This window comes from Equus przewalskii, chromosome 14 (assembly GCF_037783145.1).
Source record: "Equus przewalskii isolate Varuska chromosome 14, EquPr2, whole genome shotgun sequence".
NCBI lineage: Eukaryota > Metazoa > Chordata > Mammalia > Perissodactyla > Equidae > Equus > Equus przewalskii.
Genome location: NC_091844.1, coordinates 54,862,616 through 54,886,669, shown reverse-complemented (window position 1 = coordinate 54,886,669; position 24,054 = coordinate 54,862,616). Strand labels below are relative to the sequence as shown.

General features: G+C 54.2%; 1 long non-coding RNA gene across 1 annotated transcript; it reads right to left on the bottom strand.

Annotated features, from left to right (window-relative positions):
- Positions 1 to 1,207: 1,207 nt before the first annotated feature.
- On the bottom strand, positions 1,208 to 9,780 carry LOC139075780 (uncharacterized). Its single transcript, XR_011526567.1, has 5 exons — positions 9,696 to 9,780; positions 8,770 to 8,832; positions 2,841 to 2,943; positions 2,584 to 2,747; positions 1,208 to 1,430 (listed from the first exon to the last, which is right to left on the bottom strand). It is a non-coding gene; the product is annotated as an uncharacterized lncRNA (long non-coding RNA).
- Between the last annotated feature and the right edge of the window lie 14,274 nt (positions 9,781 to 24,054).

Below are 24,054 nucleotides of genomic sequence, written 5' to 3'. Positions count from 1 at the left end.
TCCTAGCTATACATCCTTCTAGCTCTTCCATGTTGGATGCCACCTCAGCATGGCCCAGTGAGCAGTGTGTATGTCCTCGTCCGGGATCCAAACCGGCAAACCCCTGGCTGCCTAAACTCTTTTTTTTTTTTGCTTGAGAAAGATTAGCCCTGAGCTAAAATCTGTGCCAATCTTCCACTGTTTTGTATGTGAGTCGCTGCTACAACATGGCTTGACCAGTAGTGTACTGACCCGGGATCCAAACCTGCAAACCTGGGCCACCAAAGTGGAGCGCACTGGATTTAACCACTGTGCCACAGGGCTGGCCCCCCCTCTTTCCAGCTTTGCTTGGCCCTGAAAGTGTTTCTCCATACATCTTTTTTTTATTTTTTTGCACAGAAAGATCACCCTGACCTAACATCTGTTGCCAATTTTCCTCTCTCTCTTTTTTTTTTCTCCCCAAAGACTCAGTACATAGTTGCATATCCCAGTTGAAAGTCCTTCTAGTTCTTCCATGTGAGCCACCACCACAGCGTGGCTACTGACAGACAGGTGCTGTGGTTCCATGACTGGGAAGCGAACCTGGGTCACCAAAGTGGTGAGAGCACCAAATTTCAACGACTAGGCCATCAGGGCCGGCTCTCTGCACACATCTTTGTACAGTTGTAGGAGCCTAGATTCCTTGAAGTGCAAATCTGGTTCAAAGGGAAAGTGCACTTTGCATTTTGATAGATATCGTCCAACAGTCCTCAAAAAATTACACCAAATTGTACCAAAAACCCCTTTTTGGTCTTTGCCAATCTGGAGGATGAAAATGATATGTCATTTTAATTTGCATTCTTTATTATGAGGGATGGTAGCTTTTTTTCCCTACTTTCCAATCATTGTATTTTGCTTTCTCTTCCCTCTCTTCAACAGTATTGAAGGAGCTGCTATATACCAGGCTGTTCATTCTTTCAGTCACATAGGCAAAGTGTCTGGGACCTATGACATTTTCAAGGTCCTGTGAAAGATATTGGCTTCAAAATATTTTTAAAAGACTAGAAAATTGAAACTGAAATGATGTAATTTACTGTCAAACAAACATAATTTTACAGCAAGTTCATTGACTGGAAAACCTAGAACTCATGAACATTTCATTATATTTGAAAGCGATTTGTTGGTTTAGATGTTCTCATTTCAAAGAATTCTGAAGTATGCATAATACTTTTCAAGAAATTAGAGTCAGTTTTTTTTTAAGATTTTATTTTTTTCCTTTTTCTCCCCAAAGCCCCCTGGTATATAGTTGTATATTCTTAGTTGTGGGTCCTTCTAGTTGTGGCATGTGGGACGCTGCCTCAGTGTGGCTTGAAGAGCAGTGCCATGTCCACACCCGGGATTTGAACCAACGAAACACTGGGCCGCCTGCAGCGGAGCACGAGAACTTAACCACTTGGCCACGGGGCCGGCCCCTGGAGTCAATTTTAAATTAAATATATTAACTGTGAGTTGGATAATTTCACAATGATAATTATTTGAACACCCTTTTAAAAAATTTGCCATAAAGTGACATTCAATGTGGAATGAGAGTGCATTTTAATATGTTTCCTGGGATTGGGGTGGGGCTTCCAAAAGTAAGTGTGTCAAGGGCCAAAGGTGGTTTTATTTAAAAAGCCCATAAACGTCTGAACCAGATGGACAAGGTCTCAGCCCTCATGGAACTTCTAGTCCAAGAGCAAGCTGACCTTCTCAACAAAAGCAGGAGACGGTGAAGGGGATGGGACGGAGTCTTGGGCTAGCCAAGGACCCCTGGCTTCTCACGCAACCCCCTGACTGTCACAGAGATGAAACCATCTGCTGTGTCTACCCCACACCCAGCCTAATGGCTCAGCGCTGGACACCAGGATTTTGGGAAGCCCATGTGGGAAAAAATAGGGTGGAGGTGATGTAATCTGTGGTCTCAGGACCAGCCTGGAGCGGGGGTGGGAAAGCGGAGTCGGGGAACAGAGATAGGGAGGAAAGGGAACAAATTGTCCCTAAATGACATCTCGAGACATCAGAACAAAATGTGTTTTTCTCTTTCCTATTCTCGCCCTTTTTTAAAGGGAAATAGAGGTCATTCATTGAAAGGGACCATCTGGGGTCTAAGTCACAAGTGTGAAGGTTTTAAGACTGGGAAGTGAGCAATTCAGCACCTCCCCCTCCTCCGTCTGCCTTCCCTCCCCAGCTGAAACCGACCGGGGAAGGCAAAGAGGACCTAGGGGAAGTGGTGTGCGAATGCAGTGCATGAGTGTGTGTGTGCAAATGCACGTGTGGGAGAGCCCACACCCTCCCCTAATACTGTTTCTCTCCCCAGTAGCTGGCATAGGATGGCACTGTCACACCCGGTAAAGATCTATTCAGTCCAATTGAACTGAATGGCACAGTGGAGCCAGATAAATGGCTTTGAATCCCACTTGTGCTCTTCACCAGCTGTGTGGTCTTGAGCAAATTCACGTCCTTCTCTGAGCTCAGTTCCCTTATTTGTACAAAGAGCACAAGAAAACCCAGTTTGCAGGGACATTATGCAGGTGAAATGAAGGGAAGTTGGTGAGTAGCTCCGAGCAGGGTCTTTTTTATTCTTACCCTTTAGCTGTCCTGGAAGGGAAGCAGCCTGCGCAGAGGCCTGTGGTAGAGCAGGAGCAAATGCACTTGATTGAGAGGGTGTTGTTGGGGAGGAGGAGATGGTGGTGGTGCAGGAAAGGCTACGCGCCAGCCTTGAGAGGACTTCCAGCCTCCCTGGTTCGTGCCTGTAGGGAGCCACAGAAAGCTCTGCCTCAGGGGAGGGGCTGGAGCACGAGAGGCAGCTGGGATCCCTGTGCACCATCTTCCATGGCCACTACCTGGGTTCCAAATATGTGTCATTCTCTCCTCCTTCTGCACATCCCCTCCCACAGCCCAGGGAGGGGCTCCTGGGCCACAGCTCAGCTCCCACCAAGACCACATCTGGGAGGAGAACAGCAGAGAGTGAGCCCAGAGACAGAGTGTAACTAAGGATGCATCCGAGCCTGGGCTTGAACCGACTCTGCGCCCTCCTCGCTGGGTCCTGGATCCCTTGGAGCCTCAGCTTTCTTCCTGTCAAGTGGGATGACAGCAGTGACCTCACCTGGTCGTTGTGATGGTTAAATGAGGTCATACCTGTAAAACGCTTAGCACCATGCCTACCATATAGTTGGAGCTCAGTGCACATTGTTATAAACTCTTAGATGATGAGGGAGAGAGAAGACGAGACCTAAGGAAGACAAAGGGGAGAGAATAAGGAGGGCTCAGAGGCAGGGGAGAGTGACATACAGGCAGTCCAGCCTCTTCTGCCTCTCTGGACGGTCCACCTGCAGCCAGGAAAGAAGCCCCTTGGAAGGAGGGAGTGACGGAGGGGCCCAGCCATTTGGTAAGAGAGGAAGTCATCTGTGACCCATGTCCCTCCTCTCCTTCCACCTCCCACCCTCCTGGCCCACCTCTCAGGGTGACAGGGCTGTCCACGGTGGCCCAGCGGCATCCTGGAGGGTTCCAGAGCTGCACCTCCTACAAAGTGGGGGTAGGGGTGGGACGTTCCTGGGAGGTAGGGGTGCAGGGGTGGGGCCTGGGATTCCCCATGGATCTTGGGGCCCCAGGCACAACCCCCCCCCCCCCCCCCCCCGCTTAGCTAGAGGTCAGAGGCTGCTCCATTTGAAGTGTGGTCCTGCGTGGCAGAGAGCCAGTGGCACTGGCTGAGATAGGTTCCCTGCCCCCGCAGGCCAGCTGGTCCTCCCCAGAGGCTGGGCACCTGAGCAGGTCTGCGTGGGGATCTACAGGCTGTCACTTCTAAAAATAAGAGCGCAGCAGCCTGGGAGTCAGCCAGGTGTGGCTGCCACCTAGCATCCCAAACTGGCTGATATGCATGTGCACGCCAGTTTGGGGCCTGCACAGACACACACCAACTGCCTAGCACAGACCCAGGGGACCCACGGCCAGCCCTCCAGAGACACACACTCAAGTTGACATGCACACGGCCTTGCTTAGGCCTGACCCTGTTCACGGATAGGCCCCTTATCCACACACAGCCTCTCACCCTACTCCCACTTCCCAGCACACACTGGCACAGACCCAGCAGCGCCTGGCTCCAGAACATCAGCCTCCTGAGGACAGTGCCACTGTGGGTTTTGTCCACTTCTGTTTCTTCAATGCCTGTAACAGTGCCTGGCACATCCCATGTGCTCACGAAATGTTTGCTCTATAAATGAAGATGCACACACACACACAAACACGCGCGCACAAACGTTTGTTCTATACTTAATTACCCCCACCCTTGCCCCATATCCCCCCAGTTCTACTGGGCCCCAGAGAGGGCAACGCCAGGAGGTCTGTCCTTCTCTGGCCTGGCCAATCCCCCACACCCAGAGTCCAAGCCAGGGTAAGGACTTTGGGGGGGTCCCAGGGAAGCAGCAGCTTCGAGCATCTGTTTGGGAGAATGTGGGAATCCCCATTTTCTACAGAAAAACCCTCCCTGGGGGAGCCACAGCACTGTGCTGGAGTTCTGGGTGGGGGAAGATCTGTCTGGGCCACATCCCAGGAAATCCCCCCACAGGGGTGCGGGGCGTGGGGACAACATGTGACCTGCCCCATGGCTGTCCCTGGCCCCCTGCTCTGAGGGAGCTCCCTGTTTTAGGTGCCCCCTCCCCATCTAGGAGTGCTTGGCTCTATTCCCACTGGGCCTGGGCCAGGCTTCCCATGGCCTGCACATGGCTGCAGCAGAGTGAGGCCTGAGGACGCAGGATCAGAGCGGGGTGGTCAGAGAGGACTCCCTGGAGGAGAGGAGCCTTGTACGGCAAGACATTCTGGGAAGAAGGCTGGAAGGGTCATCTGAGCACCTTTGATTCCAGGACTAGCAAGGGAGTGCCCTGTCTGTGCCAGGAGCTCATGACACCCACGGGGTGAAGTGGAGGCCGACTGGGCGGGCTGAGCACCAGGGATGAGGAGGGTGTGCTGTGACCCCGAGAGACATCAAGGGTCATGGCGAGGCGTCTGATCACAGCCTGCATCAGAGGACTTGAGAATGAGGTACCCGAAGGGGCAGGCTGTTGGAGGGGAGGACCAGGGATGGACAAATGGATAGACTAGCAGATGGACTGAAAGACACTGGAGGATGGATGGACAAATGGGAAGACAGAAATGAGTGGATGGCCCCTGGACATCTCCCTCTCAGTCCCCACAAGGGCCTGAAGACCTAGCTACTCCCAACCCAGACCCTGCCCCTTCACTGCCCGATTCCCGTCTCCTTCCCAGGCCAGGCTCCCAGGGAAGCCAACACCTGCTTGGCCTGGTGCCCAGAGATGCACCTTCCAGCCAGGTACAACCCCAGATGGGGAATCACCTTCAGGTGTTCACAGCTGAGCAGGTGTGCATAGGATGGGGTGCGGGGTATGGCCATATCTATGGGCTGACACCTCTAAAAATAGCCCCCCAGGAGCTAGGGAGTGGCCCAATCATGGCAGACACGCATACAGACACACATACAGACACACATACCCCCCCATAGCTATTGGTTGAATCACAAGCCCATAGACACTGGCTGTCACGCACAGTTGGGCACCCATTCACTGACATCCAAACACCGGGTCCCCAAATGCCACAGGGACACTGCCATTGCATAACTCCAGAATGAGCCAGTCATGTGGTCTACAATATAGGGGCAACCTGGACCCTCAGATACACCCCAACGATACACTGACCTGCAAAGATTCACTGCATAGCTCCTGGCCCCAACCTTGTGGGATATTAGAACACCTCTCACTCTCTAGACACTTGAAATCTCACCTTCAACAGCTCCTTGCAGATAAAGCCAGACCCATGGGCCCCTTCCTGATCTGCCCCTCGAACCCTGCCTCCTGCCCCACCTCCTCACATTTGCCCTCCCTCCAGTCACATCTCACATCGTGGGTGGGCTCCACATTATTCCTCCAACTGGGAACCCCTTTCCCACCTCAATCTGGGACCCCACATTCTGGTCCTATCATTCAAGACAGATCTCTGTATGCCTAAAGTTTAATAGTGTGACACACAATGGGGCATCAATAAGTGTTTGTTGACTGACGAGCTGGATGAAATCATTAGAAATCTAAGTCAGCTAAGAATTAATGCCAGAAGGCTGATGTGGACTAGCTGCTGTGAAATTCTAGGCAGAGTAGGGGAGCACCCATGAGCTGGAGGACTTTGAGCCCCCACAAGCACACATTCATTACTACAGCCCCATGGAATGAGTCCTGCACCCTCGTACCTTCCACTCTCCGTAGAAAAGCACCAGTGACTGGTCAGCCAGGCCCAGCCCTACAGCGAAGGCAGGGGAGACCAGTAGGCCATGGAAGGAGCCTGCAGCCAAGGCCGGGGTCTCCCACTTCCATTTCCTCCACCCACTAACACCTAGAAAGGCCAGGCACTTTTCCAGGCCTTTCTTCAGGGCTGGGGAGTGCCAGGGCAGGCCCTCTGTCAACTCATCAGGTCCAGGGACTTTGGATGTGCTGACGCTGGTGGTCCTGCCACGCCCCACATGGGCCCAGTTGGCCAGAGCTCAACACTGACCTGGGCCTGGGCCTGGCATTGACTGATTGATTGATATGGAATTTCATTCCCGCAGTAAGGACCAACCACACCTGTGCAGTGTTCACTCTGTGTAAGGTCCACTTCCAAGCACTTCATTCACAGTTGCTCATTTAATCCTTGCAATGACCTTATGAGGTAGATACTATACTGATGCCCATTTTACAGTTGTGAAAACTGAGACAGAGAGACGGATGAACCAACTGACCTGAGGTCACAGCAGCTTGGAGCAGGTAGAGCAGTCCGGATTCAAACCCAGCCTGTCTGGCTCCAGAGCCCGCACTTTAACCACTACACTATGCTTGGTCTCTTTTTAAACTTATTTTTATAAAAGAAAAAGTGAGATTACTTGGTCCATGCTGCCTTTGGCATTAGTGGCATGGACATGTGACATTCCCGGTCATACACACACACACACACACACACACACACACAGAGCTTGCCTCGTTCTGGTGCTGCCAGGCACATCCCTGTGACCTCCTGGTTCTTCCACGGCTAGGCATCAGGCCCGTGGGAACACTGTGCTTGTGGCTTTGGGTCCAAGTCTATTCTGGAACATACCACCCCCGTGCCCCTCCCCTCCCCTGCCACCCTCGTTCCGCCCCAGGCCAGCATTCCTGGAAAGCTCAAAGGCGGCTTCTTTCAGGGGAGATTTTTCCACAGGGCTTCTGCGGCCGGAATTGGGATAAGCTGAGAAGGGTCCCACCCACAGTCCCACAGAAAGGTTGGAGTGGGCGTCAGGACTGTTCCTCTTCTCCAGGCAGGGCCCTGGCAGGCGTGAGACCCACAAAGTGCGCTTCCCCATCCTGCTGTGTCTCCTGAGGCTGCTTCTGGACTCTCAGAGGAGTTCAGGCCTCTAGCACTTTTTTCACTGGCTTTACTCAGTCCCACCCCGCTACCAGAGAGTGTGTTACTGGGCGCCCAGCTCTGTGCTGGCTGCTTTGGAGCCTGCCACTGACAGCTCACCATGCCCGATGAACGGTGCAACCTCCCCACGAGCTGTCAGTGACACTGGGCTGCAGCAAATCCCCAAAGAGCTTCCTGGGCCTATGCTCAGCCATCAGCCTTGGACTCACCTCCAGGACGTCCACCTGCTGCTCAGGGGCCCCGAGAGTGTGTCCTATCCTGAGTCCTGACCCCTGGCCCTAGCCCTGGCTGTTGTTTCGGTGGCAGGAAAGCCCCAGCCATACTGCCCCTGCCCGGGGCTAAGTGTGGGACCTGCCACTCAGCAGATGACTAACCAGGCCCCTCCTTGGCCCAGGCACTTCCAGCCCCTCCTCCTTGCCCAGCCTGAGTCAGAGACCTGTCAGCTCCCACTGCCCCCAAGGCCCAGTGGATTTGGGTAGGAGGAGCTGTCGGGGTGCCAGGACATGAGGAGATGGGCCAGGCCCTCACTCCTTGATGACCTGACCTCTAGCAGGACCTTGTGAGCATTCTTTGATCTAGAAATGTCATGTGTACACACACATACACACACACACATACACACATGCTCCCATCCACACCCAGCCACGCTCTGACCAGAGATGAAACAGTCCAGGTGTGGTGCTGAGGCAGGCCAGCGAGGAGCTGGGCTGAGCTGGAGCAGCTGTGTGGGTGCGGCCTCCTGGCCCCTCCTGCAGAGGTCCCAGCACCTCCTGGTACTGGAGAGCTTCTTGTTCCCTCCCCAGAATGGGCACAAATTCTAGCTGCCCAGGGGAGTCTGCTCCTTTCATATGCCCCCAACCCTACAGTTTTCTCTCTCTCTCTCTCTCTCTCTCTCTCACACGCACCTCTAAACTCTTCCTCTGCAACCCCATAAGGTCTCTCCTTTCTCACACTAGCCTCACAGAAAGAGTACCCAAGCCCCATAAAGCCTTGAGCCCCTGACTCAACCCCTGGAAGTTGAGATCGGGCCCTGGCGGTCCAGTCTCAGGGGATTTTTCCCTCCCCAGGGCCACCTCATGGGACCCCACTCTTCCCTGGCTGAACTAGTGATTGCTGCCAGGGCCAGCCCCACTCCTCCACATGCCGGCTCCTGCCTAGCACACAGAGGCACACGCTGTGACTCCACACTACTCCCCGGGACCCGCCAGACTGCGTAGGGCTGTTTCCGCCCCCATGTACATGCAGTTGGCTCTGCCCGAAATGCTCTCCCTCCTATTTCTGCTGAAATACCTTCCTGACCATAGCGTCAGCAGCCAGCACTTGAGCGCTTACCGTTAGCCAGGCCCTGCGCTAAGAGCTCTCCATAGATGCGTTCATTTGGTCCTCACAAGAAGCCTGGGAAGAAAGTACCATGAATTACACCCAATGTTCCGAAGAGGCGCCTGAAGCCGAGAGAGGTTGAGGAATGACGCATGTCTACCCATCCTTCAAGATTCACTTGGGAACCACCTTCCTGAGACTCTCCCTTCTCCTCCTCCCGCACCCCTGCCCACTGTCCCAGGCAGGAGAAAGTGCCCCCAGCATAGAGCCACTGCCCCTTGTAGTGACTTCTGTTGAGGCTGTTACTTCAGCCCCCAGGCACTCATGTTTGTCCTTCTCCTCTGTCACGGGCCCTGTGAGAGCTGGTGGGTGGGCCTGGGTCTGAGTCACCGCGCTGCCTCGCTGCCCAGCACTGAGTCTGGCAAGCTGGTAGTGGAGGTGACTCTTTGCTGCCTGGAGAAGCGGCCAGAGGAAGGAAGGTCAGGGCCCTCCTCCCTTCTCATCTCCCTCCAACTCACACATTTCCCGGCCGCTTTCCTCCCCGTCTCCTCACCCCTGCATCTCTCCCCACCCAACCCTGTCCACACCTTTCCTATGTTCCTGAGAAGAGCAGTGGGCCCCTGCTCTGCTCTCAGGTTGAGCCTTGCTGGTGGGCAGCAGAATCTGTACTGGGCTGAACCTGGGAGAGGGGTGGGCCTGTTCCCCTCAGCAACCCCCCAGCTCCAGGGGGCCCAGCCTGGACCTGAATGCTGGGAGCCCTGGCTCAGCACCCTGGGTCACCTCTGGGCGGCCCCTTCAGTGTCTATGTGTGTACACTGGTGGGGGGTGCAGGGGAGGGAGGAAAATGAACCATTGGGCCCAACGCCAAATTTATTTAAGGGGCACCAAGTTAAAAATAGACCCCCAGTGCCCAGAGAGCGGGCAACAGGCATGCTGACCTCTGGCTCAGATAGGAGAGGGATTCCAGAAGCCCTGAGAACTGTCCGCGCCTGGGAGCCCTCTGCACGGCTCCCTCTCCCACAGACGGATTTGTGATTCTGTCAAGTGTCACACACACCCCAGCCCTGCTGGGTGGGACCAGCGACATGCTTTGTGCGCTTCGCCAATTGCAGTGTTTTGTAGCGGAAGAGCATGAACTTTAGACCTCGACGGGACCCCAACGGGCGATTACTGTATAACTGCCCCATTTCCAGCCCCCGTTTTGCAGAGGGGGAACTAAAGTTCCCAGAGAAAGGACTGGCTCAAGGTTATGCAGAGCAAGGCTGGGATCAGCTCTCTTGACTCCCGATTCAGGGCTCTTCCCACTGTTACATCACGCTAATCATGTCGTATTGCACAGTGTTCAACCCTATTTTGTTCTTTCGTCTTATGTAATGTCTTGTAAGTAGGGGTAGGGGTTGTGGTGGGACTGAGGAAGTCACTGGAAGGAGGAGGTGACAAAAAGGCGATAAGGCCGAGGTACAGGCCCCTCCTGGTCCTCCCCCGCCCAGATCAAGGCCCGGCTCTCCGACCCGAGATTTCTCCCCATGTCAGGTGTAGCGGGTGTGGTTCAGCACCCAGAGCCCTAATTAGCGCCTGTTGACAGTTTCTGGTTTGTGTGTTATCACCTTGGGTCCACTTATCTTTATCAGAGCCAAAGGTTGATTGGAGCATTCTGGCTAGGGCTCAAAGCAGCTCCGCTCTGATTCCACCAAGCATTTATGACCACTGTGAATAACAGCTCTCTGCCCTCCAGATAGCAGCCCTGCTTGTCCCAGAGCTGCCCTATGGAGTCTTCAGTTTGATCTCCACCATGCCCGCCAAGAAGATAGGGCAGAGTTCCCCTTCAGCATGGGGAGGAAAGTGATGCCCGGCGAGGTGGGCTGGGCTGGGCTGGACCCAAGCCTCCTGATCTCCAGCCTCAGGCTCCCAGCAATGATGCTCCAGACACCCAACCTGCCAAAACCCCCTCCCAGGGGCTGCAGTTCCTGCTCCTCCAGCCTCTCTTGCTGGGACAAAGGTTCCTGGGCCTTATCAGCCCAAGAGGTAGAATATTAATCTGGCCATGTATGTCCCAGCCCTGCCCCCTCACAGCCGGCCGCCCCACTCCAGGTGGGTGGGGGGCGTACCCATCAGGACAGGGTGAGACGGCTGTGGGAGGAGCCTGTGTGAGCACAGCAGGCCCTGCATGCAGCCTCTGTGGCCAGCTGAAGGGCTCATCCTCGGTCTCTTCCCAACATTAGCCTCAGGGCCAGGCCCTCAGGTCCTTCCCAGCTCCCCTCTGAGCTTCAAGGGAGACAACTTCTCTGAGAAGTGACTCAAACCTTTCTGGAACCTGAGGTTCCCACCTGGACCCCTCAGACCAGTGATGCCAGAGAGGACCCAGGTCCTACTCTCAGCTCAACCACTGTCTCCTTCTTCGGGACCCTGGGCAAGTCACTGTGCACCCAGAGCTCGCCTGGATCACCTGTAAACTGAGAATGGACTTTGAACTGTTCTAAAATACCCTCCTTCCCACTGAGACTTGGTGACCGAGTCTGGGTGACCACGCCTCCCCCTCTGCACAGACCCACCTGGAACAGGATCCAGGACCCTCATTGTAGCTCTTTTGGGTCTCAAACCACACTGGGTCCCACTTACTGCCACTCAACCCCCTTAGCTCCTGGGCCAAGTCTCCAGGGACTGACCAGGGGAGATGGAGATGCCCTGTGAGGATGTCCTGATGCCACGCAGGTGTACGTGTGTGTATGTGTGTGTGTGTGTGTGTCCACCCACCCTCCTGGGGATTGTCTGGAGGGGGCATTGTCCGGAGGGCTGGGCGGTTGCCTTTATGGCCTGGCATAAAAGGTAATCATTGACCACATCAATGTGGCCCTGCGCGTCAATGCCGCCCAGGCTCGGCCCTGTCAGGCCCTGGATTACTTTACAGTCACATAAAAGGAGCCTCCAGACTGGCCCCTGGGGACTTTGGCCCTCAAGGGGGGAGCGGGAGTGAGCTGTTCCCTGGAGACGGCCTTTTCTTATAGTATTTACTTGACCAAAGAAAAGCTCCCGCCTTTTATCAAACCCACTGGGATTGTCTCAGCCCAGCCTGCCTAAGCCACAGAGTCCCCATCGACAGGGGCCGACCCGCTTCCCCTCCCTCCTCCGCCTCTCCCATCAGGACCTACCAGCAGCCTGGATGCACCCAGCAAGGCCCCTCCCCAGGCTGGGACTCAGGACACATCTAGGAGGCCTTGTTTCCTTTACAAGTTTTATTTCATCAAGCCCTCACAAGCACCATGGGATAGAAACCGAGGCAATTCCCATTTTTCAGAGCAAAAAACGTGGGCTCAGAGAGGCCAAGTAACTTTCCTAAGTCACACAGCCAGTAAATGGCAAATTTCAACAGTTCTCACAGCCTATAGGCAGCAGTCTCCAGACTTGTTTGATAGTGTACTGCTATCAGTAAAAAAACAACTCTTAGCATACACCTTTGATATATTTATACATACCCATAAACATATACATGGACTACTGAAAATCTGTATATTAAATATTAGCAAATATCTGTACCCCAATGGAACAACCGTTTCTCATCCTATCATTAAAACAAGATCAAATCAACTCCACAAACACTCCCCAAGGCTCGATTCCAGCAAGGACTGGGGCAGAGAGAGAGGATGGGAACTGGACTGAACCTTGAGGAAAGACAGGCCGCAGGCAGGTGAATATGCTTGGAAAGGGCATCCCAAACAAAGGCTCGAGCAAAACCCAAGAGGCAGGAAACGGCAGGAAATGTTCAGGCGCAGACAAGAACCCTGGGGACATGAATGGGTAGAGCCAGAGACAGTGCTGGAAAGTCGAGAGGGGCCCAAAGCGACTGGCCCGACTGCCAGACCTTTTCTAGAATGCAATGGGGAGCCACAGCGGGTTCAGCAGCAGCAGTGTGACTTTACCAGAGCTGTGTTTTGGAAACGTCTCCCAGGCCACAGAGAAGAATACAAATTACATTCTTAGATCACTGTCCCCGGAGTTGTGTAACTTGGCCCTGTGGGAGGCGCTAGACTGAAGGCCAGTTAGGAGTTGCCACACCTCTGTATGTTTGCTGACACTCTGCCGTTTACCAGCTGCCCCACCCTGGGCGAGTTCAGCAACCTCACTGGCCTCGGTTTTCTCATCTATAAAATGGAGATAACAGTAGTACACACGTCATGGATATTGTCGCTCTGACAGTGGGGGAGAACTGGCTGAGGTCCCTGATTCAGGGTCTGGCACATAGATGCCCAACGACTGGCAGCTGCTCTCACTGTTAGAACACACTGTTCCCTTTGATCTGCCTGAAGAAATCAAGCAACCCCTCGATAATCTAGTTCGGACTTCACGTTTGAGGGACCCAATAGACTGACTCATTTCTCCCTCCCCTGAGCTCACCTAGCTCTGGACTCATCCAGTAAGGTAGCATTAGCCCATCATGTGACAGTTATTTGCATATGTAACTGTCACCCTCACCATCTCTGTGCTCCTGTACCAGACACTTAGTTGGCCCTGCGTAAACTTGGATCAAAGTTGCGTAAAAAGTGAAATAACATCAGAAGAGGAGGAGGAGATGGAGAAGACGAAGAGGCCTATTTAGGGGCACTTTGCTAAGCTCTTCATGTGCAGTATTTTATGAATCCTCTCATCTACCTTATAAGCTAAGTGTATCAGGCGAGATAGGCTAGTTGATGCTGCAGTAACAAACATCCCAACACTTCAGTCGTTTAAAATAGTAAAGATTTATTTCTCTCTCATGCCAAATGAGCAGTGCAGGTCACCTGGAGGCTTCTGAGTTATGTTGTCCTCCCTCAGGGACCCAGGCTGAAGGAAGCTCTTATCAACATCCTTGTTCACCATCACCATGGCAGCGAGAAGTTCACACCTTAGCTGTTGTTGTTGCTACCTGGAAGTGGTGTGTACCAACTCTACTCACATTTCATTGGCCAAAGCAAGTCACTTGGCCACACTCACTTCAAGAGGGCGGTGAAGGCCTGTGATCCCAACTCCGTGTCATGAAGGCCACACAAGGCAGATCAGGTCCATCTCCAGCTATGCGAACAGCCACTCCCAACTGGGCCACCCAAAGCCCCCTTGTGGCCCATCCAAAGAATATCCATCTCTTCCTTCCCCTGGAAGCCCCTCCTCCTTCACAGCATCAACACACAAGAATCTGGGTCAGTCTTCATCTTCCAGCAAAACTCAACTCATCAAGGAATCAGCCTTGACTTTGGTTAGGCATGAAAATCACAACCATATTTCACGTCTGACATCGAGACATTGCGGATCTGGCAAGGAGCACGGGAGAGAGGAAAAAAGGCCCGGGACAGCTGGCTTGGGGCTGGAATGCGATTTATTACCAAATAATTACACGCTATCTGCGGGCTGGGATCACACACTTGAGTTTGTACCACAAGGAGAGTCTGCCCCATGCATTTCCCAGAGCCCATTACCTGGTTTTTCCATCATCATTTGCAATGGGGATTGTGTAGACTCTGAAGGCAAGTCTGTTATGGTATGTATGTGCGTATTTGTGTGAGTGTGAGAGACAGCGAGCCAGAAAGAGAGCTACAAGCAGCCAAGCAGTCAGTGTCTCTTGTGAGCCGAGTCCCTGCTGGTGCCGAGGACAGGGAAGGACAGGTCTCTGTCTTGCTTCTGATCTAGATTTAACAAAAGCCTTCCACGTCCAAAGTGTGTGCTAAGCCTGGCTCCCTATAAGAAGCAGCAAATAGAAACGGCCTCCACCTCGGGGCGGACTTCGTTCTGCTCCAGGGGCCAGTTAAAGGAGACCAATCAGGCCAAGGGGTGGGGGCTCGGGGTTGGAGGGGTGGAGGCTAGGGGCAGAAACAGGCAGAGTTTCAGGCAGACAAAGCAGAGCAAAAGTTCAAGGTCAGAGATCAGCGGGATGATTCAGAGGGCAAACTGGGGCCAGGCAGGAGCTGCTGAGGGGGCAGGATGTTCCTGTGGGGGCAGGATGGGACCATGGGGAAGCAGAGGCTCTTACCAGCTGCATGACCTGGGCAATTCCCAAGCCTCTAGAAGCCTCCGTTTCCTCAACTGTAAACTGAGGTTAATGAGAGCTGCCACGTCATGGGGCTATTGTGGGGTAAGTGAGCTCATGAGAAAAGCCAGCACAGGCCTGGCTCCGAGCAGGTGTGCAGCAGACAAGGCCCTGCCCTGCTCTCTGGGCCCATGACTGCTGTGCCCCTGGGCCCTGGGGTGGGGTGGGGCCTGGCGAGAAATCCTCCCTCCCTCACACCCCAGCCTGTGTGAGCTGCGGAATGGGGAGGAACCTTGTCCGGGAAAATCAAGTCCAGAGGGACACAAGTTACCTGGTGGGCAGAAGCCTAAGGAAAGCTCCCCTCGGTTTTCAGTCTTTTGCATCCCTTACTGTCCGGCAGTGTGATGAGGGTGGGGGTTCTGGAGGCACAAGAAGTTCCAGAGCCTGCCCTTAGGAGGTCATAATCTAAATGGGAGGAGGCAGGTGGCTTACTACCCAGAAAACAAGGAAAAGAAACCATGGTTTGCAGCAGGAAGGGCTCCTGCACCCCCTGGAGGGGTTCATGGGGCGCAGCGGGTAGCAAATGCAGGGTCCTAGAGACAGAAGCAGCAGGCCGAGCTGGAGGGGGTGGACATCTGAGCTGAGGAATTATGGTGAGTGTAAACAGAAGGGCTCTGTGGTTCTGTTTGGTCAGGGGCGGGGAGTATAGCCAAAGCACCTAGAGATAAGTACTTCCGGAGACAGGACAGGTGCTGGGGAATGTGGGATGCTGAGTTCACACCCCCCAGCTGCAGACAGGGGAAGGGCATGTCTCTCTGGGTGGGGTCCCCCCCCCCCCGTTCTATCATAGGCCTGGGGACAGGACCTCACTTTACCATCCCACAGCCAGGCCCCGGCTGTGTTGACAAACGTGCCCTTCCCCCTGGCCGGAGGAGCCGAGATGTGGCATTGTTAACTGGAAGTGAGTCACAGAGCTTTTCCTTCCTTCTCTTCCTCTCCACTTTGTCTGCCTGACACCTTGGGCATTCTTTTTCTTTCTCTCTCTCTGACACACACACACACACACACACACACACATGCCTGCCTTTCAAAATCCGTGAACTATAAATAAGTAGTCTATAGTCTATCAGCATAAACACCCCATCCAGCCAGTGCGTGGGGGGTGGGGGGGTAGGGGCTTGGCTCAGGGTTCCGGGGGGTGTGTGTATCCGTAGAGTGAGTGCCCATGTGCATGTGCACACAGGTGTTGAGTCTCTGACGTGCTGGGTGTCGCTGAATGTCTGAGCTCATCTGTGTGGTTGAGGTCAGGAGTGGGGTATCTGTGAAGGGAACTGTGGCATGTATGTGTCTGTGAGGTTGTGGTTGGAAGAAAGTTTCCATGGGGGGGCTGGGCCTTCACCGGTTGTGGGGATGGGCAGAGGTGTATGTGTTGTGTGTCTGTACCACAGAGGGCAGGGTGTGGGTGGCGAGAGTGTATTTGTGCCCGAAGTGTGTCCTCATGGATATCCGTGTTGTGGAGGCGGTGGGTGCAGGGCGTGGAGGAAGTGTTTCTGTCTGGGTTTGTGTGGGTGTTGGGGGTGTCCATGCCTGGAGATCCAGCCTTGCCTCTGGCTCTGCAGGATGTGAAAGGACTTGGGTTTGTGACTGAGGCCAGTGTCGCACTCTCTAGTTACATTTCCCTCAGCCTGGCTGGAGGGTCGGAGATAAACCCAAGTCAGCATTTGTGGCTGTGGTGGGGGTGGTGTGACAGTCACGGGGTCTCCAGGGGTTCTCCAGGGGGTAGGGAAGCTCATCAGACAGAGCACCTGGCCTAGGAAAGAAGGCAAGGCAGGGCCTTGTTCCCTCACTCCCTCCTGCTCTCCCTCACCTGGGTCCACCCTCCACGCAGAGTCCAGCCAGAGAGAAGGGGCACCAGGAGCACAGGGCCTGCCGGCCACCACCAGGCAGGACTCAGCTCGGGCATCCCAGAGGGACTCCCCTCTACCAGCACGTGAATCTGTCCCCTCCTTATGAGCCCCTTCCAGCGGACCCTGTTCTCTGCTAGACCGTGAACCCCAGAAGGCAGGGCTTCTCTCTCCTCTTTCTCCTCCCAGCCTCAGACTCCCCACGTGTGAAAGGAAGACAATGACATCTACGGACAGGGTTAGCTGCACCCCAGGGGAGAAGGAGCGACACGCAGCAAAGGGGAGCTCAGCACCTTCCTTCTCACCAACCCTGCCTCCAGAGAAACAGGCCAGCCAGAGCCTGGCGGGGGCGGGGTGGGGGGGGTGCAGGTCCTATGGCCATCTCTAGGGGGCGCTGACAGGCAGCCAGCACACGTGCCAGCTCCTGTCCCTGGATTAAATGGGCAAAAAACAGGGCAGGCCTGAGGGAGAGAGGGGCTTGAGGGTCTGTGTGATGGGGGACAGAAGTTCAGTGGGGCCTGATGGAGGACTTGCTGTAGGATGTGTGACTTCTGTCACCCACCAGCCGTAGGAGGAGCACTAGGCGCCCCTCTGAGAATTCAGTCCCAGGACTGGGCTCCATGGAGGGGATAGTCAGGTTGTGGTTGGATGCTTGATTTAGGCCCCGCTTCTCCTGGGATGGTGGAGGGAGAGCAATGAGGGATAATTGGGGTCTGCCTGCTTTCGCTCTCCTCTGCAGGCCTCACCAGGCACGCCCTCCCCTAGTGGCAGCAGACAGGGTGAGGAACCATCCCCAGCATGGCCCCTGGAGGGAAGGGTCGTGGGGGGAACTCCGGCCTTCCAAACCCGGCTGCCTTCTCCTGGGATGTACCCCCATGACTGGCGGCCCGTGAGAGCAAAGCCATGCCCCTCTGCCCCATGCGACCAGGCTCCCTGTGGGCCTGCATTGCCAGGAGGGAGGCGACTCCAGGGTCAATTCTGAATTCTGGGGGGTGGTCCCGGCCCAAGGAGGTGGTGCCTTCCTCCAGCACTGCCCATCCATAAAGGGCATTTGTGCCCAGGCTACACCGCGGACCTGGGGCTGGGGGGCAGGGGCTGCTGTGAACACAGCGCCACAGTGCAAGCGGGACAGACGCGCCTGTGTGCACCCTGGCTGAGATGCTGGAGGAAGCGCGGTCGGGGCCGAAGTGTTAATGGGCCTCCTTCCTGCCCTGCCCATGCCAACTCCTTGCTGCTCATCCCCTCTCCCCTGAAAGGCCCGCTTCCGCCCAAGGCCCAACACGCTCCTTCTGTGTCCCTGGCTGCAGATCTGTCCTGCTTTGACAAACATCCCTCTCAGGCTCTGGGTTTATGGCTTTTCCGTGTGCCTTCCTTCATGTGGTTGGGAACAACACTCTGGTCCCTGGAGCAGAGGCTAGCCCCGGGGTGGAGGAGGCTGGGGCTGGGTGTGGGGACTGGGCCTGGCCAAGCAACGTGAGGGCAGACTGGAACCAGGGAGACAAGGCCCAGCCAGGGCACAAAGCAGGGGAGACTAGCTCTGTCCTGAAGCAGAACAGGCGAGGGCAGGCCAAGGCAGCTGCAGGAGCCAGGAGGGGTCCCCGGAGGGGACGAGGAGCCCATTCCTGAAGGGAACGGTACCAGCCCACGTGATGGCAAGCAGCAACCGCAAGAAGCCAAACAGAGGACTTGTGGGTGTGTTTCTATTTTGGAGGGTTTTTTTTCTTCTATTTTTGTTTTTAATGGAACATTTATTAAGCACCAAATGTGCCCTGTGCTAAGTCAGTCCCATGAATTTATTATCTCATTTAATTCTCACCAAACCCCCATTTTACAGATGACAAAAATGGGGCCCAGAGAAGCTAAGTGACATGTGCCCAGGTCACAGAGCTGGCTACTGGCAGAGCGAGGCCTCAAGCCCAGGCAGTGTCCACGTGTTGAAGAAAAGCCACTGCAGTATTTGCATTCTTGTCAGTCACTGTTGGGCTTTTGTCTCTGGGCCTGGGACTGCCCAAGTGGGCCTGCATCCCTGTGTCAGCCCCAGGAGGGCCAAGGAGGAACCATTCAACCCCAGAGCTACGTGTGCCTCAAAGACTAGGGTGCCCTGGGAGCCTCCGGCCCCTTAGGTATCAGCATCATCTACAAGCTGACATCTCCCACATAAGGGGACACATTTTCAAGTGAATGTAGAAGCTTTTGAATAAAACATACTCATTTAAAAGTGTTACTGAATGTACACTTGCTGACGGTCATTTGTATTTTTTTCTCAAAGGATTTTAAAAGTACGACTGCTATCACAGGGAGCAGGGAGCTGGTCTGCAAAATGTTTCAAGTCTATAAACGAGGGTTTGTGTTCACAAAAGTCAGAAACTACTTTACAGACAGAGACCCCGATACCCTAAGAGGTAACACATCTTGGCCAAGTTTCAGAGCAAGCTGGGGGCCAGGGGGGTACTAAGAGTCAGATGGGGCTCCCTTTATGTCTGGTCAGGGCAGCCCCCCACATCTCACCAAAGAAGGGGGCTGCCCCAGGGCTGCAGGTGTGGGCCCTGGGGATCCAATCCAGCAGGGTGTGGAGCTGAAGGGACTAAGGGGCTAGGAGAAATTCAGGGGCCTCGCCAGTCTCCCAGCGACATAGGGACAATTCCAGGAACCAAGAAAGATCCCTAGCCTTACCTGTTGTTTACTTCTCAGAGCCTATCCTAAGGCTGGCTTGTGCAGGTCCTGGTGAGGAAGAAGCCAGCCTTGTGTGGACAAGCAGGAAGACGAAGAGGGGGGTCTCTCAGTGGGGAAGTTCCCCCCACTCCACACAACTGGGCCAAAGGGTTAGACACCCCTCCCTCCCCCATGGAACGCAACAAAAGAAAGACATTTCTGGAGCATTTACCGTGTGCCTGGCACTGCGTTTTTACAAGTTAATATTTTTCTTTTGTTTTTAATCTCAACAATCTTGTAAAGCAGATCTGACAACTCCCATTTTCACAGATGCACCTCAGAGAAGTTAAAGCTATTACAAGGCAGAGCCAGCAACTAAACGTGAACCCACACTATGGGGCCTGATCTGTGTTCTGGGGGCTCTGAGCTGCTGGAGGGAGGGCTGAGGGAGGTGAGGCCCAGCCCCCACGAACATCCTCTGCCTGCCTTTGTTCACAAAACCGAAAAAGTGATGATGGTTTTCCTTCCTCTCTTTAAGAAAACAACAGAATCAAAACAAACAGAGAAGGGGAACTCCCCTCCTGTAGCTTTTGCCAAAAATAAAAGGAAGAAATAGTCCCAGTCATGCCCTGGGCTGCCCTGCTGCTGGGACAGGGTCTGGGAGGGGAAGAGAGAACAGCCCTCACGAAAACCCAAAGTTTCAGCTCCCCACCTCCTGGTCCTGATCTGAGCTCAGCCTCCCCTGTGACAGCCCTTCCCTGGTTGGTTGCCTCACCACGCAACACTGGACACACACACACACAGCTGAGGCAGCTGAAACTTCCCAGAGGGCCTTAGTAAGTCCTAAGGATGAGCAAAGAGGAACTAAAAACATGTAAGTCCAAGAAATAAAAACAGCCCCCTAAATGCATACCAGCACTGTCGACCCGCCATGGCCAGTTCTCACTCAGGGCTCCCAGGCTCTGCCCCATTCTCCTGAGCTACCTGCACTGAAGCCCCCACAGGGCAGTGATAGCCTCATAGGGTCCCCTCCTTCCTAGAGTCAGGATTGTCTGTACCTTAGCAGCCACAACAGTCTGGGGTAGCCTTGGGTTCATGGTACTGCAGGACACCCACCCCCACTCTAGCTAGGGCCCTCCCATTCCTCACCTAGTTCAGCTTGCAGTTCCAAATGTTTTGTGCTGATTGGTGGATTTGGAGTGACTGACAGGTTCAGGGATCTACCCGCTGCATACAGCATGGTGGCCTTAAAGGCTCAGCAGTGTCATCCTCACCGTGCCTGCAGCAACAGGACTTGGTCCCACAGAAGCAGCCCATCAGTCAGCCTCACTCTTTGACAGGGACTCTGGGGCCAAAAGCACCTTCTGAAAACTGCCTGGATAGATTAATGAATTTGTGGTATCAGTTCAAGGTCAGAGTCTAGCTGGAGGATAGCTTTTCCCCATTGAGACTAATTAGTCTCAGCAAATACTAAATGAGTACTTAGTTATGTACTCAGTGCTGTACCTGGTCCTGTGGGGAATGTAAGAAGACAGAGGAGTCTCAGTCTCCCAGGGACCTGGGAGAAACGGTGGCAGGGAGCGGATTATGCCTAAACAATTAGAGAAGACTCTCAGTGGAAACGCCTCTCCTCTGGGAGCTGTGGGAGGTTAGAGGGAGAAAGAGCATGGGTGATGTTGCTAACTGTTGGAGGATTGCTGGACAGGGCTGACAGGTCCCGCACTTAGTAGGTGCTCAGTTGGTGTCTGTTGGATGAAGCACCACTGTCTGGGCTTCACTGGTAGCAGAGGGTCAGAGGAGGTCAAGCAAGGACTACTCTCCTGAAGACGAGGCCAGGGCAGGGCTGAGGCCAGGCCTTCCACATCTCTGAGCAATCCTTTTTCCTCAGCCCCCAGTGCCCCACCCAGCCTTAACCCTTTCTCATTTGAACATGAAGGCAGTCACCCTCCTTTGCTTTGTGCCTTTAATACATCTTCCAAGTGGCCTCTGGAACTATTGTGCCAAAACACGGGTAAGATTGCATCACGCCCTCCCTCAAAAGTCTTTGCTGGCTCCCCATTGCCCAGTAAATAGTCTGATGGGGGGCCAGCCTGGTGGTGCAGTGATTAAGTTCACATGTTCCACTTTGGCGGCCCTGGGTTCGCCAGTTTGGATCCCAGGTGTGGACGTGGCACCGCTTGGCAAGCCATGCTGTGGTAGGCGTCCCACATATAAAGTAGAGGAAGATGGGCATGGATGTTAGCTCAGGGCCAGTCTTCCTCAGCAAAAAAGAGGAGGATTGGCAGCAGACATTAGCTCAGGGCTAATCTCCCCCCCCCCCCGAAAAAAAGAAATGTCTATGACAGCTTCCTCCCTCCCCCCAAATGGAGTGAGCACAGTGGTTGGGGGCGCAGGCTCCACAGTCAGGCCCCCGAATTTAGATCCTGGCTCCAGCCACTACCAGGCATTGACCCAGGACAAGTTACCAACATTTCCAGAGCCTGTTTCCTCTCTGTAAAATGAGGATGCTAAGAGCATCTGCTTGTGGAGGTTTGGTGAAGGTTAAATGAGGTGCTTCCTGCACAGGGATACGTAGTGGAGCACCCAACCTTGTTGGCTTTCCTCAGCATTACGAGGACAATAGTTTTGTCTTCCCACTGGCCCAGGAAGCTTCTTGAGGGCAGGTACCATGTGATAATTTCCCTGCATCCTCCCCCAGGCCCAGCTCAGTGTTCTGCCATTGTAGGAGCCTAGTAATGCTTGTAGACCAGGGGTAGAGCTTAGAAAGGGGGCCAGGAGCTGGTGGATTTGATTTCTCCCTGGCCCAGAACACCCTCCTCTGCCATGCCTGGCCCTGGCACACTCCTGCTCAGTCTTTAAGACCCCACTCTGTCTGCCTCCTCCAGGAAACCTTCCCTGTCACTCAGATTGACTCAGGCCCCTTCTTGTTCCCACTGCAGGAATGGCAGGTAAGTCTTGATCCATTCACTGTTGTAGAGCAGTTCTCGGTTTATGCAGCTGGTTCTCAAGAGACTGTGTCCCCTCTCACTCCTCTGCCGAGTCTGGCTCAGCAGCAGCCTCGCATGTTTTTGATGCATGGATTCATGAATTTGATCTGTGACCTTCAGCAAATTCCGTCTGTCCCATTCTAACAAGGGGAGAGCACTATCTTTCTTGGATAAGTGGGAGGGAGGGGCCCAGAGATGGAGGGTTGAGGGCCAGGAGAGGAATAGAGTGATTTGTGATACCCACTATGGCCAGATGGGGCATTAGAGGCGGCCACATTGGCTCATCCAGTGAAGGCCAGGGTAGAGAACTGCCTCATACCCTGATGGACCCCTAGTGGGGGGCTCTCCCCATATGGGGATAGAAGAGCGTGGTCCATTGGCAAGGCCAATTTAAAAAAACGAGGTCTATGTTTCCAGGCTCTTCTTATCCAGTAACCTGGTCCCCAAGACCTTCCCACAGGATCTACCCCACCCTCCTGGCCATCAGTGCCAGCTGTGACCTTGAACCAGTCACCCCTCATCCCTGGACTTCCAGGTTCTCCTCTTCACCAACCAGGGCTTAAGGTGCCATCGTGCACCAGTGCCCAGGAAGGAGCCCAGGGATGGAATCCTGGCTGGCTGACCACCTCCCACTAGGGTGTTGGCCCAGGAAAGCGGGTTTCGGGTTTCAGCTTTCAGAGCGCTTTCCTGCCTAAGGCACTTTCTATTTTTCAATACTTTTCCTATCACAGCCAAACAACAAAAAAGGAAATTGGTGAGCCTTCTAAGGGCTGGGAGGGAGGGGGTGGGCAGAACCCACCATGGGAAAGGCCTGAGGCAGGGCTGGAGGGGGAGAGGCCCCACTCCCCCTTCCCCCCACCCTCTCACTCTCCTCCCTGCCTGGCTGACTCATTGTTTTGCAACAAACAGCAGGCAGCCGGGCCCTGGCAGTTTCTCGAAGTCCAGCCCCAAAGCAGGCTGGGTTCAATCCCGGCCCTCCCACCGGCCCAGCCAGGCCCTGAACGATTGGGTTATCTCTGGCCACATCCCCTTTGTTTGGGGTGGCCACTGGCTCACTCGAGGTAAACACACTCTAGGCATGTGAGAAAAGAAGGGACCGCTTATCTACCGAAGCCACAGAGGCCCAGCTGGGGACAAGGAGGACTGTCAGAGATCCCTCTCCCCCAGAGAGGTTTCCTGAGGAGAGAAGGGATTTCAGAGCACAGCATCCAGAGACTGGCGCCTGGGTTCAAATGCTGGCTCTGCCACTTACTGCTGTGACCTTGGACAAGTCACTGCCCCTGTCTGCTTCAACCTCCCTGTCTGCAAAATGTCGGGAGAATAATGCCTACCTCACAGAGTGTTCTGAGCATCGATGAGTTCACATTTATAAAGGGCTGTATAAATGACATTAATTTTTTTTCTTTTTTTTTGAGGAAGATCAGCCCTGAGCTAACATCTGCTGCCAATCCTCCTCTTTTCGCTGAGGAAGACTGGCCCTGAGCTAACATCCGTGCCCATCTTCCTCTACTTTATACGTGGGACGCCTACCACAACATGGCTTGCCAAGTGGTGCCATGTCCGCACCCAGGATCTGAACCGGTGAACCCCGGGCCGCCCCGAAGCGGAATGTGCGCACTTAACCACTGCGCCATGGGGCCGGCCCCAATGTTAATTTTTTTAAAGAGCTATATATAAGTGGTGTTAAATGGAAAAAAAAGAAAAACTCTGTAAGTAATGTTAAATAAAATAAACCCAACACCGAAGGCCAGGCTCTTAG